The sequence below is a fragment of the Pleurodeles waltl genome, chromosome 3_1 (assembly GCF_031143425.1).
Source record: "Pleurodeles waltl isolate 20211129_DDA chromosome 3_1, aPleWal1.hap1.20221129, whole genome shotgun sequence".
Taxonomy (NCBI): Eukaryota; Metazoa; Chordata; class Amphibia; order Caudata; family Salamandridae; genus Pleurodeles; species Pleurodeles waltl.
Genome location: NC_090440.1, coordinates 1,458,254,673 through 1,458,271,598, shown reverse-complemented (window position 1 = coordinate 1,458,271,598; position 16,926 = coordinate 1,458,254,673). Strand labels below are relative to the sequence as shown.

At 40.3% G+C, this 16,926-nt stretch overlaps 1 protein-coding gene across 4 annotated transcripts in view; it reads right to left on the bottom strand.

Annotated features, from left to right (window-relative positions):
* The window catches only part of WASF2 (WASP family member 2), a 373,370-nt gene extending 356,667 nt beyond the window's left edge, over positions 1 to 16,703 (bottom strand). For all 4 annotated transcript variants that reach the window (XM_069225037.1, XM_069225038.1, XM_069225035.1 and 1 more), the window contains exon 1: positions 16,522 to 16,703. The gene's annotated coding sequence lies outside the window, so the exon portion shown is untranslated. The remainder of the gene's footprint in view (positions 1 to 16,521) is intronic.
* Between the last annotated feature and the right edge of the window lie 223 nt (positions 16,704 to 16,926).

Below are 16,926 nucleotides of genomic sequence, written 5' to 3'. Positions count from 1 at the left end.
GGGTGTTACAATTCGTATGTTTGGTCAATCGCCATGAACCTACATGTTTCAGATTTAGAATGTCTACCTTTTTAGTTAAGGGACAAACATTGCAAGAACCACACGGATAATGTCCGGAGACAGGAGGTAAATTCCACAGAGTGGACTGCTCATGTGGTTTATCGTATACAAATGGTCGTGTATGGATCACCATGTCTCTGATATTCGGAGATCTTTTGAAAGAAAACAATGGTTTATCCAGAGGGACACCTCCGCTCTGTAGAATGGTCCACCGTTTATTAATAAGTTTTTTAAGGGTGTTGGACAGCGGGGTATAAGTAGATACACAGGTCAGTCGTGTTAGGTCGTTCCGTGTAACAGGTGCCAGTAAAGCATCACGGTGGTTGTTGCGGGCTCTTTTATAGGCCGGCTTAATGACCTTAATAGGATAGTGTCGTTCCTGTAATTTAGTTTTTAATTCATCTGCTTGTCGTTCAAACGCTTCTATCGTAGAGCAATTCCGGCGTAGTCTCAAAAACTGGCCAAAAGGTAGGTTGTCACGTAAAGCTCTCGGATGATGGCTCTCATAAAGTAACAGGCTATTCCGATCTGTAATTTTGTTAAAGGTATCGGTGACCAATTTACCTTCCACAATTTGAATTCTTAAATCGAGGAACGACACTTGTGTGCTGGAGACATGAGCTGTGAACTTTAGAAAAGAATCTAAAGTGTTGATCCAGTTGATAAATGGGTCAACTGCCTGTAGGGGTCCTTGCCAGATAATCAAAATGTCGTCTATGTAACGACGCCATAACTTGATGTTGTCATAAAAGGGATTAGTAGATGGTAAAATGAAGAGTTTTTCAAACTGAAACATGTATAGACATGCCAGGCTAGGAGCAAAAGTGCTACCCATAGATGTACCTCTTATCTGATGATAGAGTAAGTCTTCGAATTGGAAGAAGTTTTGTGTCATAGCCAGGTCAGCACAGTGCATTATAAAGTGTACCGGGGTCGGGGAAGTCCAGGATTGATGGAGAAGAGCGGACTCGACCACTTGCAGAGTTGCTGCCTGGGGGATGTTTGTGTATAGAGATTCAACGTCTAAAGTAATCAAAACCTCGACCCGTGTAGATAAATTGATAGTCTCTATGAGATTGAGGACATCTTTGGTGTCCCTCAGATAGGTGCTCGAACTCTTAACTAAAGGTTGCAAGAATGTGTCACAAAAAGTGGAGAGTGGTTCCAGAAGTGAGCCAATGCCTGATACTATGGGGCGACCAGGCGGGGGTAAGATCCCTTTATGGATTTTAGGTAAGCAATAGAAGTAAGGTATCCGGGGGTGACTGGTAGTCAGAAAATCAGCTTCCTTAGAAGTGATCCAAGCGTTAGATTTTGCCTCGTTAATCATACGTGTGATCTGGGACTGTAGATTGTCTGTAGGGTCCCGTTTTAGAGGTGCGTAGTACGTGGAATCACTTAACAAGCGAAGACATTCTTGTCTATAATCAGTTGTATCCATAATCACAATGGCCCCTCCCTTATCAGCTGGCTTAATTACTATAGATGGGTCTCTCGATAGAGTTTTAAGAGCTTCACGTTCTGGGCCAGGTAAGTTCACAAATGGTTGTTTAGGCATAACCTGGTCAAGATCAGAAAGGACAGCTTTTTCGAAAGCCAAAACTTCACATGGAAGAGAGTGTGCTGGGGGCATGAAGGTAGAAGGTTTTTTTAGGCCTGAGTCGTTGACGGGCACAGGTTCGGGTCGATCTTTAAAGAAAAAGTGGAGTCGAACTTTTCTAAAAAATTGAGATAATTCACAATTTAGACGGAAGAGATCTTCCTGAGGGGTTGGCACGAAACCTAAGCCTCTATTCAGGACTTTTACTTCGTGTTCTGACAATTGCCTATGAGACAGATTCACCACTAAATCTTTGGAGGAGCGGTCTTGTTCTGGCTTCTCGTGATCATCTGTGGTTCCTCTCGTCCCCAATGCACTCTTCTGCCTCTTCCTCTCCTTCTGCCTCTGCCTCTGCCCGGGCCGCGGCCTAAAAAAGGACCGTATGGTGGCATCGGGCGGGGCTGGAAAAAAGGATACGGAGGTTGCCAAAACATCGGTTGGTTATGAGGGTACTGAGGAAAGTTGTAAAAAGGTTGAGACGAACCTTCATCAGTACTCCAACCGTCTGAAGATGAGCTACTACTATAGTAACGTGGTTTCTGTTTGTTAAAAGTTGTTGACTCATCTGATGATCGAGATTGAGTATCTGTTTCAAAGTCATCTTTGATATATGGATACACCTTCTCCCGTTCAAACTTGCCTATATCTTTTTGGAGTTTGGAAATTTTCTGCTGAGTAAGGAACTCTTTCGTATCACTAAGTTCAGCATTAATTTCCGAAAGGCGGCTCTTAAAAGCCGCTAACGTCACTGTGGTTTTGATGGAGCTTTCTACACAATTAATCTGAATAGTAATAGATTCAGCTAGTCGTTTTGAAGTGTTGATAATCAACACCAACCAGTCACGGGTGCATTTCCATGCCACCTGGGCCCAGTCTTTCCTGAAGGCCAAATCATGCAGGAAAATCCTGGGCATGTTGGAAACTAGTAACCCGTTTGGTGCAATATTTGCTCTTAAATATTCAGTCATAATAGTCCCATGCATGATGGTTTTAATCAGATCACGTTTGAGCGAAGATAATTTGTCCCAGTCTTCCTTCAAGCTACCTGAAGGAACAGTACCTTCATGAGCGAGGATAGACGGGGTCTGTAAAATAGCTGAGACAACGTCGTCGTCAAAGCTGAGGCCTTGGAAATTATCCATGGTCAATACATATACCTAAATATATTAATGATTGGTCCCACAGCAGGTCTGCTGTACAAATTGCTAATAAGAAAGAGGGACTGGGAGAGTTAAAGGTCCAGTATACATGCTCCCTACATATAAGCCTATATAACAAAAAGTATACTGTTCCAAGGGTGTCTGCCTATGTTAATCATCACGGGCAATTAGTGTCATCAGGAGTACCCTCAAGCATCAATTACGATGCTGAGCATCATCATCGGGTTGACTCCTCGCCGGACCGGCACTGCAATATCCGACGGGCCACCACTCGAAAGTGGTAGGCTCTATGACCGAAAATGTTATGTAATAACATGCTCTTGAGGGAAATACTTCTTATGTACGGTATTTGTGGGTCTGAAGCCAGGCAGGAACCTATCACCTTATCAGGCTTTAAGATTTTCCAACTCCAGTAGTCTCTACTGAAAAACTCATAATTAGCCTCACAACATCATCATCCTGTCCTCTACCACCAGTTCAATGTAATAATAGTTGTTGTCTATCAATCGCAAGCACCTTTTCCGCTGCCTGGTACAGTACCTTCCTGGGATGATCCATTTGTTGGAATCTAGTTAGTGCGTCGGTCTCAGCTTTGATATACTCAGTAGGTGATGAACAGTTACGCTTAGTGCACAGCAGCCCACCAAGCGGTATACATCTAATCAAACACTGTGGGTGCTGGCTTTTGGCATGCAATATTTAATTGCCACCTGTTGTTGTATAGTATGCAAACGGTTACCCTGTACATTCACCAACAAGTCCCAAAATGGTACTGAGATCTCACTAATGTGGCAAGTGAAGTGCAGATTTAAAGAGTTTTCATTATGTTTCTCAATATACCTCACAGCCGCATCACATGTGCCCCTTTAAGCATTTGCAAAGTAATGGGTCTCGCGTTCGCTCGAATTAGACTATTGGCCTTGTAAATTCCTAACTGGACGTTTCTTGCCATATAAATTGAAAATGAAAAGTAAAACAGTTGACATAACCGAGCCAATTGAAAACGCCACAGCTGCCATGAGCATGCGTGCGAAGGAGAGTCACAAAAGGAAAGAGACGTTCGCTCGCAGTCAAACGTGTCGGCAAACGTGCAACTATCCATGTAACAGGGTCACTGTCCAAGGTGGTTACAAAACCGCCCCAAGGAGGGACAAACATAAAGCATTTACCAATGATAAAGGATTTTTGAAAGGCAAGCCCATGAAAGAGTGAAAATGATGGGCGTGCAGTGGGCGTGGCTAAAAGCCCATAAGACTTACAAAAGTTGAAAGCGCTTGTGTGCTCAACTTAAAAAGATCCTTGATGTAACACACCCATAAGGCAATACTCTCCACCCACGTGTCATTATCCTCCGTCCAAGCCATATAAGTGTACTGCGAAACTAAATATGGTGTTATTCAAGCAGAGTTATGACAGATCAAATCATACAGTTGTGTTCAAGATATTTCTGTGGTGGGCTCCTCAAAAAACATTCCACTGCTCTCAGACCCTCTTCATGTGAAATACAAGTATATAAACTGGCAATGTCCTGTGCGATCAGAAAAAAAAAAAAAAAACCTTTCTTCCCACTGGATTTCCTCAATTACTGTCAAAGTCTGTGGTGTGCTTTTTGTAGGAACTCGAGACCTTCACAAAGGGAAATGGAAAAAAAGTCCACAAATATAAAGGCATTCCCCAGAAGCCTATCAATAGATAATACAATCGGGCACACAGGCGGGTCTTCCACATTTTTGTGAATTTTGGGTACGTGGTAAAAAGTTGGTTATACGTGGGTGATCAACTTTGAGAAACTGGTATTCATCAAAGCAAGGGTTCCTTGATTCCTCCATTTCTCCAATAAATCATAAAAGTCCTGAATAGTTGTCAAGTATTGTTGCCTGGTAATGGGATGGTAACATGTCCTATCGCTCAACTGTCTAAGGGCTTCCTTAACAAACTGGTCTCTGGTCAGCAGCACAGTATTACCCCCTTTATCTGATGGTTTTATTATCACTAACATGTCATTCTTAAGATCCAAAAACAACAGCCTCTGGCCTTTGGCCAGATTACATCTCTGTCCATCAAAACAGTGCTATTACTTTTTTTTATAACACAATCCATACAGACACCTAAGCAAAGTTTCTAGGGAGACCAATTAAAGTGCAAATCTTCTCCTCTTTGGGTTTGTCAAAGGCTGTAACCAACAACAAATTCAATTCCTAGATGAGTAATCTGACATTTCATTTATCAAACTCTACCTACCTCTGCGATTTAGTACAGAGAAATAAAAGTCCACCCTTACTTGACTTTAACATATGTTTTCTACGCTCAATATGTTAGGCCTGCTGGGTTTACCATAACTTTTCATAATGAACAAAATCAGACCTACGGCACTGGAAATATTTTTCCTTGTGAACCAAGAAGGCCTTTAGCAGCCGACAGTTATAACATCCGAAACAAGTATAAAAATACAGGTTGCAAAACAATACAAAACCCATCCAGAAGATCTAACACCAGTCCTCAAAGTACAATCCACCAGTCTACCCCTCTCCTGGGTTTGTCACAGAGGGTGCCCAACACTTAACCTTTGTCTACTACGGTAGTCGGTGAGATTACATGTAACAAAATACCGGTCAATAGCTTATAACACAACGTGATAACATCCAAATGTTAAAGGCTTGCTAGCTTTAACAAATGCTTTTCACACTTAATAAGGTAGACCCATTTCCTTTGTCATAATGTTTCACATTAAGCAGACCTATGGCACCAGACATAACTTTCCCCAACACACTATTCAGACCCTATTGCTTGTTGCCGCAACCAACTCAGGCCTACAGTTCTGAGCGTAAGCTTTTCCACAAACCAGTAACCAGAAACAGTCATAAAATTATACAGTATACAAAATTACAGTTGATTAAGCAAAATACTATATTTCCCAAGAGAACCTAACAAGGATTCTCACAGAGCAAAACTTCTATATGCACACTGTCAGTGGCGTAACCAACACCAAAATATTTGCCAACTATGGTAACCTGTGAGATTACATCTAACAAAATACCTATCTGTAAGACTTCATAAAAGAGTCATAACAATCCACATTTAAACTCCCATTGACTTTAACATATGCTTTTCACAGTAAATAAGGCAGGCATAGTGCCTTGATCATAAAATGTCATAACAGACAGGTTATGCTAGCAGCCATGATCACTGGCTTGCCACCACATATAACTCTGTCCTGCTATATTGAGTATAAGCTCTGCCACAAGCCAAAAAGTGCAATTCAAGCAGGCTTTAGTGGAAGCCCACAAATATGGCCCAATCAAATCCGGTACCCTGGGAAACCAATATATGGAAGAAGCCTAAGCCCCCATCTCAGTAGTACTCTGAAAGCTCTTTTTTTGTTAAACACATATGGTCATGCGGCGCTTGTGCTGTCGAAGCTTGACGTAAAAATCTACATAGATTACGGCTACCCTGGGCATCCCATACTGCACTGAAAACAAAACTGCACATTAAAGTCTAAAGTAGATGATAGATGAGGAGGGTTGTGGGGCTACAACATATTCCTCACAGCTGCCCCCCTCCCACCTGTGCTGATGTCTTAAGAAAAACTATAAATGATCTAGTTATCCAAAACACTTTAGCAGCATCGCACAGCCACATGTCCGCCCTGAAAAGTTCACGCTCTGGCAGATGGGTACATAAAATAAGCACAGCTACGCGGGGGGGGGGGGGGGTAGGGGGAGCACTCTTTTCTGTGGAAGCACACAATTTTAGCCCAATAAAAACAAACTCCTGCCCATCATGTGGCAGAGCCAAGCCCCTTTGTAGTGCTCTTGAAAACGGTCTTCATGCCACTAGAGAAAGATAATCTGATTTACTCTGTATCACTGAAACTGGTCACACCTATAAATCATTATATGACCTCTACTCATGTTGCCAATCTGGGTAAGTAACCAGTTTAGTGATACAGTAGTCACAGTGCACACGCCCCCGAACAGGTTTGATTAGTGGTGATTAGGCGTTGAGCAACTGCATAGTTCTGAAGTCTTGAAAGGGGGAAGTGTGTCTGAGGAACTGCAGCCTGAAGCTGAAAAACGACAAATATTCTGCTCTTTCGGGCGTGGCAGCTTAACACTGTCCGATCATGACTGCTTGCGCCAAGTTTACTGCGCTAGTTCTTTGTGGGTTTGGGCGTGGACGTATCGGGAAGGGCATGCAAAGAATGCACAACTCAAGACTTTTCAGGTTAGCCTAAACCGTAAACAGAGACTTCTGTTTTATTCCAGTTCATCCTCTCTTTTTTGTGGGAATACATCTCCCCTAAATTGTAGGTGTAGGTATATATATATATATATATATATATATATATATATATATATATATAGATAGATATAGAGAGAGAGAGAGAGAGAGAGAGAGAGAGAGAGAGATAGAGATCGAGAGTTAAGAGATTCTGTTAGCGTAACTTTAAGGGAAACATAATTTTAATGTTAACTATGTTACATTTTTACATAGCAGACCCTCCCCTAGAAAATGGCGATTTAGCCAAAAAAAAAAGCGAAATCATGCGATTTTGAAAAAAGGTCATCATTTATTTAAAAATATATATAGGCTGATTCTCAACTTACTGACTCAGTGATAGTGTAGACTCTATAAAAAGGAAGATGATTAAAAGTCAGCAAGCGGCAGAGATGTTAAATTACTCTGTTGGGCCTGCCAGTTAACAGCTTGCAAATGTATAGGACACGCCTCCTGTGGAAGCAAGCTGCGGCCAGACAACGTCATATGCCGAGGCTCAGTGGCTGCTGGACACTACCAGGTCACAGACTGACCTGGCAGAGTGTCCAGCAATCACATATCAAAGACTGAGGATTTGTGTTTTTTTGCCTGCCGAAAAAATACCACAAATTTTGCTGGGCCGGGGGTGATGCTGAAGATAAATAGAATGTAATTCAGTAACACTGTCCAATATTGCAATCAATGCAGGGGGTCATCATAAACCAAGATGCTAAAGGTGGAGTGGTTTGGCGAGGTCACCAGAACCGGAGATGGCAACATTACATGTTAATCATCATGCATTTTTTTTTTATATTATAAGTTTATTCTGGAGTAGTTACCATAAAAATGCTGTTTTCTTCAAAGTGAAGCTAACAATGGACATGGACTGTAATTAGAATACTCTGGTTTTGCTTACCTTTGATTAATAAACGGTCGATAATACAATGGACCATGGTAAAGGCCAGGGGATTTATTTTATTCTGTGGTTGCAGCATTTTATGCATTACGGATATAGAAACTTTGACACACACTTTGTACATTTCATAGTATGTTTTTCTCATTCATACCAGTGAAGATAAATCTAAAGAATGAGATAACGTGCATTTTCCCTGCATAATACGGAAAAACCTTTTACATAATTTGGTACTTATTGCTGTATAATCCTATTATCCCTGATAATTTCAAAGTTCTGCAGTGTGGTTGGCGGGAAGGGGCTGTCCTTATGATGATGTAATTCATATTTCACAGGAACCAATGACATATTTCCAAACCACTGCATTTTGTGCAATAAAAGCACTCAAGCACGTTTTTAAATGTTTTAACACTGCTTTTGTATAGCACCTTCAAACATTAGTATGGTATTTTTGAGATTTCCTAATGTGGGCGCTGTTTTCATACAGTTCTGAGATTTCCATCTGCCGGCTGTGTGTGGTTAGTAGAAATTTGTTAAATGTCTAGTTTGGTAATGGCTCTTGTTTGTTAACGTGAAAGTAAAATAAGTTACTGATGATCTCTGTGGCGCCATATGTTTAGAGGCAGGTGTACCAAAGAACTAAGGGCGTAATTACAAGTTTGGCGGACGGGAACACCAGTCCACCAAGCTCCTGACAGGGTGCCCGCCACTGAAGTGGTGACATCTTCGCCCGCAATGCCGCCTCCAGGGGGTACCAGCACCCTGGTTATGCGCACTGTCTGCCCCTCTGTGCCCCCCTGCACCTGTTCTCCGCCAGCCTATTCATGGTGGTCCAGACACCCACTGCGAGTTTGGCAGTTTAGTGACTGCCAGACTCGTAATTAGCTCTATTTTCATTGTGCTGAACATTCATTGTCCATATCCATGTCCATGCATGTAGCTTGCTAGTAAGTATTGAAAGATAATTAACTAGCCATGAGACAATGTTGTTCATTCGAGGGCATGGTATGTTTTAAGCAATCATTAAATTACAAGTTCACAAACACAGGCCCAGTTGATGTAGCCATAGTAATATTAGGATTACAGCTATTTCCCATAATATATAGAAATTGCAAACAGTTCATTCGATGCATCCAGCAAACAAATTGCACATGATGCATGACATGGAGTTGAAGAAAATCTTAGATAAACAAAATGCACCAGACATCACAGTTTTAGTGTGACTAGGTGAACAACACTACAACTCACAGAAACTAAACCTGCCTCTGCTCAACCATACGTGCAGTAGGACAAGCCCTCAAAAAAGGAGCAAGGTAACTGTGCATATTAGGATGCTCATGAGACATTCTGCAGTAAGGGTGTCTCCACGCGATTTAAGTTTGCATGTTTGTTTTACAGTGGATTCAAAACACAAGTACTTTGAGGATACCATGAATATTCATAATCTAAGCTCAGTTTATCTGCCAGAACTTGCTCTCTCTGCCTGTGCTCCAGGCCGGTCTGGATTCCAGAGCCCATTCCTTTCCCCTCTTAACTTTTGCATGGAATTCAAAGATATCTTATGTTGCCCTACTTTTGGGTTAAGTATATTACCAAGGCATTTTTAGGTACCTTTAGTCCAGCATTTTAAAAGGAATAAGCAGACTTGCTAGTATTGGAAGACTAAGTATAGAAAGCATTAGAAAAACCAACAGGTCACACCTTTCTTAAACATGTAGTGGCAAAGCTAACAGGTCTGGCTTTTTTCCTGAGAAGTGTTTGGTGATGTTGAGCATTTTTCTCCCAGCTGGCTTATAAAGCAAACGCCATAATGAAGCAATCTCTCGAAACATAACACCTTGGAAACTAGTAGGAGAGCCCATTTCGGAGCAGACAGCATAAGCACAGGTTAGTTGTACCATCAGAGAAGAAAAGTTCTAAACCGAATTAGACATAGTTATGTCAGGGCATTAAAAAAGGGATAAACAGTAAATATTTCTATGCGTTTGACAATGGATTTTCGTTGCACCTGTAAGAAAGTTTATATGCATGTACATCTTTGCTTTGTGAGGAGAAAGCTCTAATTCAACAACATGATATCAAGGCATCAACAAATTAACTTGCAAGTGTCATCAGTGACCAGCCTTAGCCAGTCAAAGACAAACGGGGTGTGCTTCCTAACCAAATAAAGGTAATAAACCAGGAATTAAGTTGTACTAATTTCAGTAAAGTACGTCAAACAACACACACTTACATTGAATTGCAAGCTGTATGTCATGTTGCTTCTGCAGCCCAACAAAATAACTACTTGAGTGCCATCACCAACAGAAACAAAACAGAAACGAGACAATATAACTAACAAGTCACAAAATGCCAAGGCCTCAATGGATAGTTCATGAAAGAAATGGGAGAAACCATGACCATCCTATAGCATCTAACTGCAAAAGTGGGCTAATTCAAAGCCCACTCTCTTACAAGTAGTTCGTAAAAATGTCAATATCATAAAGTCATTACAAAATTAAAGCTGCCTGTATCAAGACCTAAATGCAGGCTTGGAAGAGAAACAACTGGCCACTTGAGATAAATGGGTTATGGCTTACTTAATTATTGTATAGTGTTTTGGCAAGTAGGACACCGCTGGCCAAAAATCAGTGTATTCCAGTCTTGTAAATATAAAAAACAAATATGTCCAACAGACACAATAAAAAGTCAAAAACAAAGACTAACCAAAAAATAACAACTAATAAACACTCCAAAACCTAGATATTTTTTTATAACGGAGGTGATGGCTGAAGGGTTTGTGGAAATGGGCTGAAAGAGAAAAAGCTGAAAAGTAGTGGTAGGTTGATAGCAACACTAGGTAGGAAAATGAAAAACTAAGCTATAAACAAGGAAAATGGATAATTATATGTCTAATAAAGCCATTATTAAATGTTTCTGGGCTCTTGTTTTTTATCCTAATATTTTGTGTCTCCTAATGATAAAAACAACATTTGAGATGTTTTGTGCAATATATTAAACTCCGCCTTTTAGTAGCTGACTTTTCTTAACCTGTTTTCACATAAACTTATTAGCATACTAGAAAACCCCTCTGCTCTTAGGTAACACACCCATCCTCTCTCAATACAGTAATCAAGTCTGAACTTCAGTGCAGCTGGTGGAGGTCTAAGGACAGACTCAAATGTGTTACTTTTGAGAGGTAGTATCCATTGCAGAGCACAATGCCCAGAACTACTAGAGAAGACACTTCCTACCAACGGTCTTCTAAATATCCCTCTCAGTTCAAATACCAAGATCCCCCTTCTGTTGCGCATCAGTTTATAAAACCTCTATATTGTCCGCACCGAATGATCCTTGATTCACACACAAGCCTAGGGGTGTCAAATAAATAGCAGGTTAATACCAATAGTGGATCGTTCATGTACCAGACTACAAAATGTTCAAAGCGCTAATTTTTCTAATTTCCATGTCATTAGTAACCAGTATAAACTAAACTGACTGATGAAAATTTTAGTTGGCTCAAGTGGATTTCAACCTGTAACATTAGACTGGATAATACATTGCAAACTATGCGCTTGCTGCTGATGGCACATGTGAGCAACCTGCAGTTGCAGGGTCAAATCCAGAAGGATACTCTATTCCTATTATCCTTCAAAGGTTGATAAGTGTGTGCTTGCAGCAGGCACATTGTCCAAATGAGCTATTAAACCAGCAACATGCTCACATGGCCTTTTTGAGTTGCCTGTTAAATACAGAATCGAGTGAAAACTAGTTGATAATCAGTTGCAAGTTTCACATGGACCTAATATGTTCCATGTGCAAACTGCTCAAGATATTACCTGGAAGGATTTGCACCCAGTATGTATGTCAGAAAGTGGAAACATGAATTGGCAAAGCTGAAAGGTAAAACATTATCTACATCAATGCTTGTTTTATCATGAGCTTTGCAAAACGTTACTGTTGAGAGAGGTGTTGGGACTACACCAACACAAACAAAAAAATGGACAAAAAAAAAAAAAAACATATATATATATATATATATATATATATATATATATATATATATATATATATATATATATATTTTTTTTTTTTTTTTTCGGTTTTAAAAAGCACACATTCCATAGTAGGCCCTGACAGTGAAGGGAACTACTTTGTATACAGATGTCCTCCTTGTGAAAGAACCAAATACCGACACCCAGAATTAAGTTAAACAATGGCTTAGGTGGGCTAACCCACTGCCACAAGATGTAGTGGGTGTACGGAAAAAAGTGAATACCACAACAAAAGACCAATAGATGAAGATTGTTGGCTAAAAGCCCTTAAAAGTAAGTATATTAGATATATAATTTTAGTAAAATCAATAGATGTTGGTGTAGGCCGGACCTAAAAATGCATATTTACCTGATGGCAAAGCCCACAAAAAACACCACTGCTATACACGTATCTCCCTAGAGCAACGTTACAGACAGCAGTTACAGAATACATAAGACCAAGCTATATATAGAGAAAAGACCCATTATATTGTCTAATTTCTTCTCAAAGTAAAACATACCAAGTTGAGGTAAACCGAAATTGTGTATAAGGTGTAGAGCTGTTATGCTGGATTTGCTGCACATCCAAGTGGCACGGAGGTGTCCTCAGGGTCTTTTAGGAGACAGAAAGGTGTATATGCGAGATGGACAGATAAATTATTTCGCTTAAATTCTTGGATTTCACAGTTCCAAATTGTGGTGTCACTGCATAAGTAACAAGAATAAACTATCACATAGAACACCGAGTAGAATCTTGGTTGACTTATTTGTACATTAGCCCTCTCTAGAGTGCCACATATTATATACCTCCATGGACAGTGAAAGCACATTGTATGTCTGTGGGCTTTCAAGACTACTCATGTTGTCTGCAAAGTGGTCCTAAGCAACTCAGAAGTCACATAAAGGGCTCCATGTTCTTCATATCCGTGAGCCCAGAGAGTCTCACACTGGGGCCGAGTCACAGAGGCTCCTTGGAGTAGGCAAAGCACAACTCCTGTCTCTTTTACATAATCTTATATGTCTTAGTGAATTGGCCACAATACAGTTAACATTAGAATATTCACATGTATTTAGTATAAATGGAAAGAACAGTGCACTCTTTTCACTTTTGCTAATAAAGAGTTGAATGTTTCGAGCAGACTCAAAAAAGCATAGAAGAGTGCATAAAAGAGTACTCCGTTAGTACTACTTCTTGCACTCCTAAATGCTTTTGTGACTCAGCCCCAATGCATCTGTCTACCAAATACCTACATAGATACACAAACAGTACATCAAGAACCTAATACCCACTTCACAGCTTTGGTATCTACCTGACTGAAGGTAATATGCCAATAAAGAGGTGATTTTTAAAATTATTTAAAAAATAAATATAGGTAGCATTTCCCAGAATAGGTGACAGTATAAAATTAAACTAGAGGCAGAAATGCCATGCAAATGATAATATGAATTAATCAGAAAGGGAACAGACGTACACATCTGATTTAATAAAATGATTTATATTTGTTGTATTTATAAATAATGCAAGATACATGGTACATGGGATAAACAACCCTGCATACATTAATCATGTGTAAAACGAATAAAGTCAAAAATATTTTTTCAACACCATAGATCAATGCATGTGGAGTCTACTCTTTATTTGTGGAATGAGATCATTATATGCATTAAATCATCAGGGGTCCAAAGAGTTATGCATGAGAAGTGTAGCAGTCATCGACATTTTGGTCTCAATTGTCCATCCTCGGGACCATATGTTTTATAGGGAGATTCAAGTCGACCCACAGAGATGATTTTAAATCAGGATGTTCATTCTAAACAAGCTTAGCGTTAGAATTTAGGTTTTATAAGCCTAAATGACAGATTAATGTAAATCTGCTTGGTATTAGAGTCACGGTCTTAACGGGAGCAATAGCTGAGTGCTGCACATAGTTGCCAAAATGCACATCACTCACCGATTAATCCCCATCGATTGACTCTGTAGATCTTTAATTGTTTTATAACCAGTTCAGACCGTGACTGACAACAAGTTCATTTACATGATTCAGTAGACATCGACTTAAAGACCCCTACAGCAACCTTCAACCGAGAATAAAAAATACAAGTTCACCATCATTGTTAAGGTCTCTGACTTATGCCAGAAAATGGAAGCCTTTCTGGGGAAGATAATGCTGTGACACATTCTGTGGGGTTTCCTAGAAACAATGTAGTATGACAGTGAGTCAGCAATGTTCTTTCTGCAATTTTATCACAAAGCACTACTTAACTTCATATAAGTAATGCTGGTGTGTTTTATTTTCTCATGTGCATGGTCTAGGAATTACTCCATTAGATAGTTGTTAGACACAAAAGAAGAGTAACTGTTTGGTAAAAACATAAGGCACTTAAGAAAATGTTAGTTTGGAAAAGTACACGTGATGCAATTGGTGGAATGGTGATCTATATACACATATAAACACTAGAGGCGCAGATAGATCCGCTATACTGAAAGTTAGGTCCAAATTTCAAATGAAAAATTGTTCTTTTGCTATGCTAATAAATTTAATTAAGCGTGACAAATCTGCATGCAACTTTCTCCAAAAAACAAATACATACATCTATTACCGATTTGGGTTCAGCATGGCAATTTTTGTAAAGACCCGTCAAGCAAAGGCAAAAAAAAGGAGGGCGGTCTCAATACTGACATTTCCCATTTTAAGTCTTATAGGAAGCTGTCGATGGCACTACAGAAGAGATAGTAAACGGAATTACATCACACTTGTCATGAAAGTAAAAAAATACACAAGAAAGTTACTTTGCTTGGAGCAAATCTGTCAGCAAGTTAAACAAAATAGCATTAGAATAGTGTTTTTGTGGAACTCATTTTAAACTGACCTGTCAATTAAACTTTGGAAGCTACAGCCATGTAATGTAGACCGTTAGTCCACGAATGTAGTAACATTCGCACATACAAATTAAATTTTTAAAATCTGACTGGACTAGGAAATGTTTCCTTTCATCGTTCATATCTGGTCTGCAAACCTAAAGCCAGGCTTGCAGACTCAGATTGTTTAAACTATTTCAAAAAATGTACATCAGCCATTACAGGACACGGAAGTTCGGCCCATAAGGAGGGGCAGCAATTGTTATATCAATACGTAACTACACATAAACGCACAATGTAATTGAATAACACATACTCAAATTACTACATAATACTATATTCATTGTCATCTTTTACAGTGTTAAGGATAAAGGGACACGTAATCTTGTTTCTAAGATTATTTACATCTGCAGTTATCACATCAAAGGTGAAGTTAGTTGCACTGTATTGTATATGAAAAAGTTTGCCAGACTTTTGTGTGACATTTGGATTGCAGTCAAAATCCAACCATACCATGAATGTGCGAAGTAATTTTCTATCAATATTCCTTACAATGAAAATCAACTCTGGTTATATAATGCTTACACAACTCATCACAAAGGGACTTCGTCACTTGCGATAGTTTGTAGAATGTCTGTTATCTGAGAAAGCAGAACACTGCACCTCAAAAGGGAAGAGCTCAGATCTCTTGTAGGGATGGCGGCCATCCCATGCCACGGAACTACACACAGTTTCCAATCACGTGTTCTGGTGTGACAAGGTAACGTATTCTTAGTGTTGTAATCTTTATTTGCTTTTATTAGCCTAATTAGACAGTAATGATCTGTATGTGTAAAGTCAATGACTAGAAAGTGGCCAAGAAAGCAAGGAGTTAGTTGACAACCATAACTATTGGTTGCTATCGGACAGATAGCAATAGTAATACACTTCTCTAGAAATCAGCCACTAGTAGGAGTGGACCGCGGGTTTCCTGTGTGCAGCCCCGCCAAGATTCTCAGGTCTATGTGCGAGATACTAAACCAATAAATGTTTTTCTTTAAATTTTTAAACGTATGGTCGTGTTTATTTCGTTATAAAACAGAACTACACGTCTCAGAAACAAAAGAAAATAACTGGGCTGGAGCTGCACATCACGACTGGATTTGGGAAATCTGGTTGCCATGCGTGCGGTTTAATGTCTACTAGAAGTAAACATACTACAGATACTCTTTCAGTCACATATGTGGTGCGAAATGGGCGTGGCCTTTGTTTCAGAGTGCGACAGGAAATCAGGAGGTAGTGTTTCACATGTAACTATGTAACAAAGTGTGAGCGCAGACTTTTCTTTGATAGTGTAGTTCCCTTTGAGGACGTCTATTCTCAGCAGTGGGCCGATGCAAGGGAACTAGAACTATGGGCGCCTTAATCATAAAGTTTGAGACTCAACACTTAACGTCGGCTTAGTATCTGGCAGTGATTCTGGGGGAACAAACCCCTCTTTGAGGTATATTTTGAACCAGTATTAAGGACGGGGTATTCTGTCTGGGCAACTATCAGTCATTAAACTCATCTGTGGCTCAGTGACCGGCAGGAAGTGCACCTAGGCTCCCCGTGGCATCGTATGTGGCACAGCCTCACCCACCCATACCGCACCCTTCCCTCTTCGCACCCCTCACCTGAGACCTACTACTCTCCGCCACTCCTCCCTGCTTGACTTTTATTGATAGTTCCGAACGCGGGCCTTCACTCCCGATAGAGACTTAAAATCCAATTTCCTCTGCTTTACTAGTTTCCAGTCTGACTTGAAAAGTGAAGGAAGGGAGAGGCAATCGGAAAGCCAGATTACACTGATTGACGTGAGAAAGGACAGCCCTAGGAGGCTCCCAGCATCTGTACAACCCCCATAAATCCTCTGATTGGCTAGAATAAAAAGAGCCGCCCAGAGAACGTTGACCCACCCATCCCGGAAAGAACCCAAGCTTCTTTGCTCCGGAAGAGACCGCACAGAATCGACGGTCCAGCCGCAGGGGTCCGCCGCTGAGCAGCGTGAGAGTACACACTCGTGCTCATTAGCAACGCCA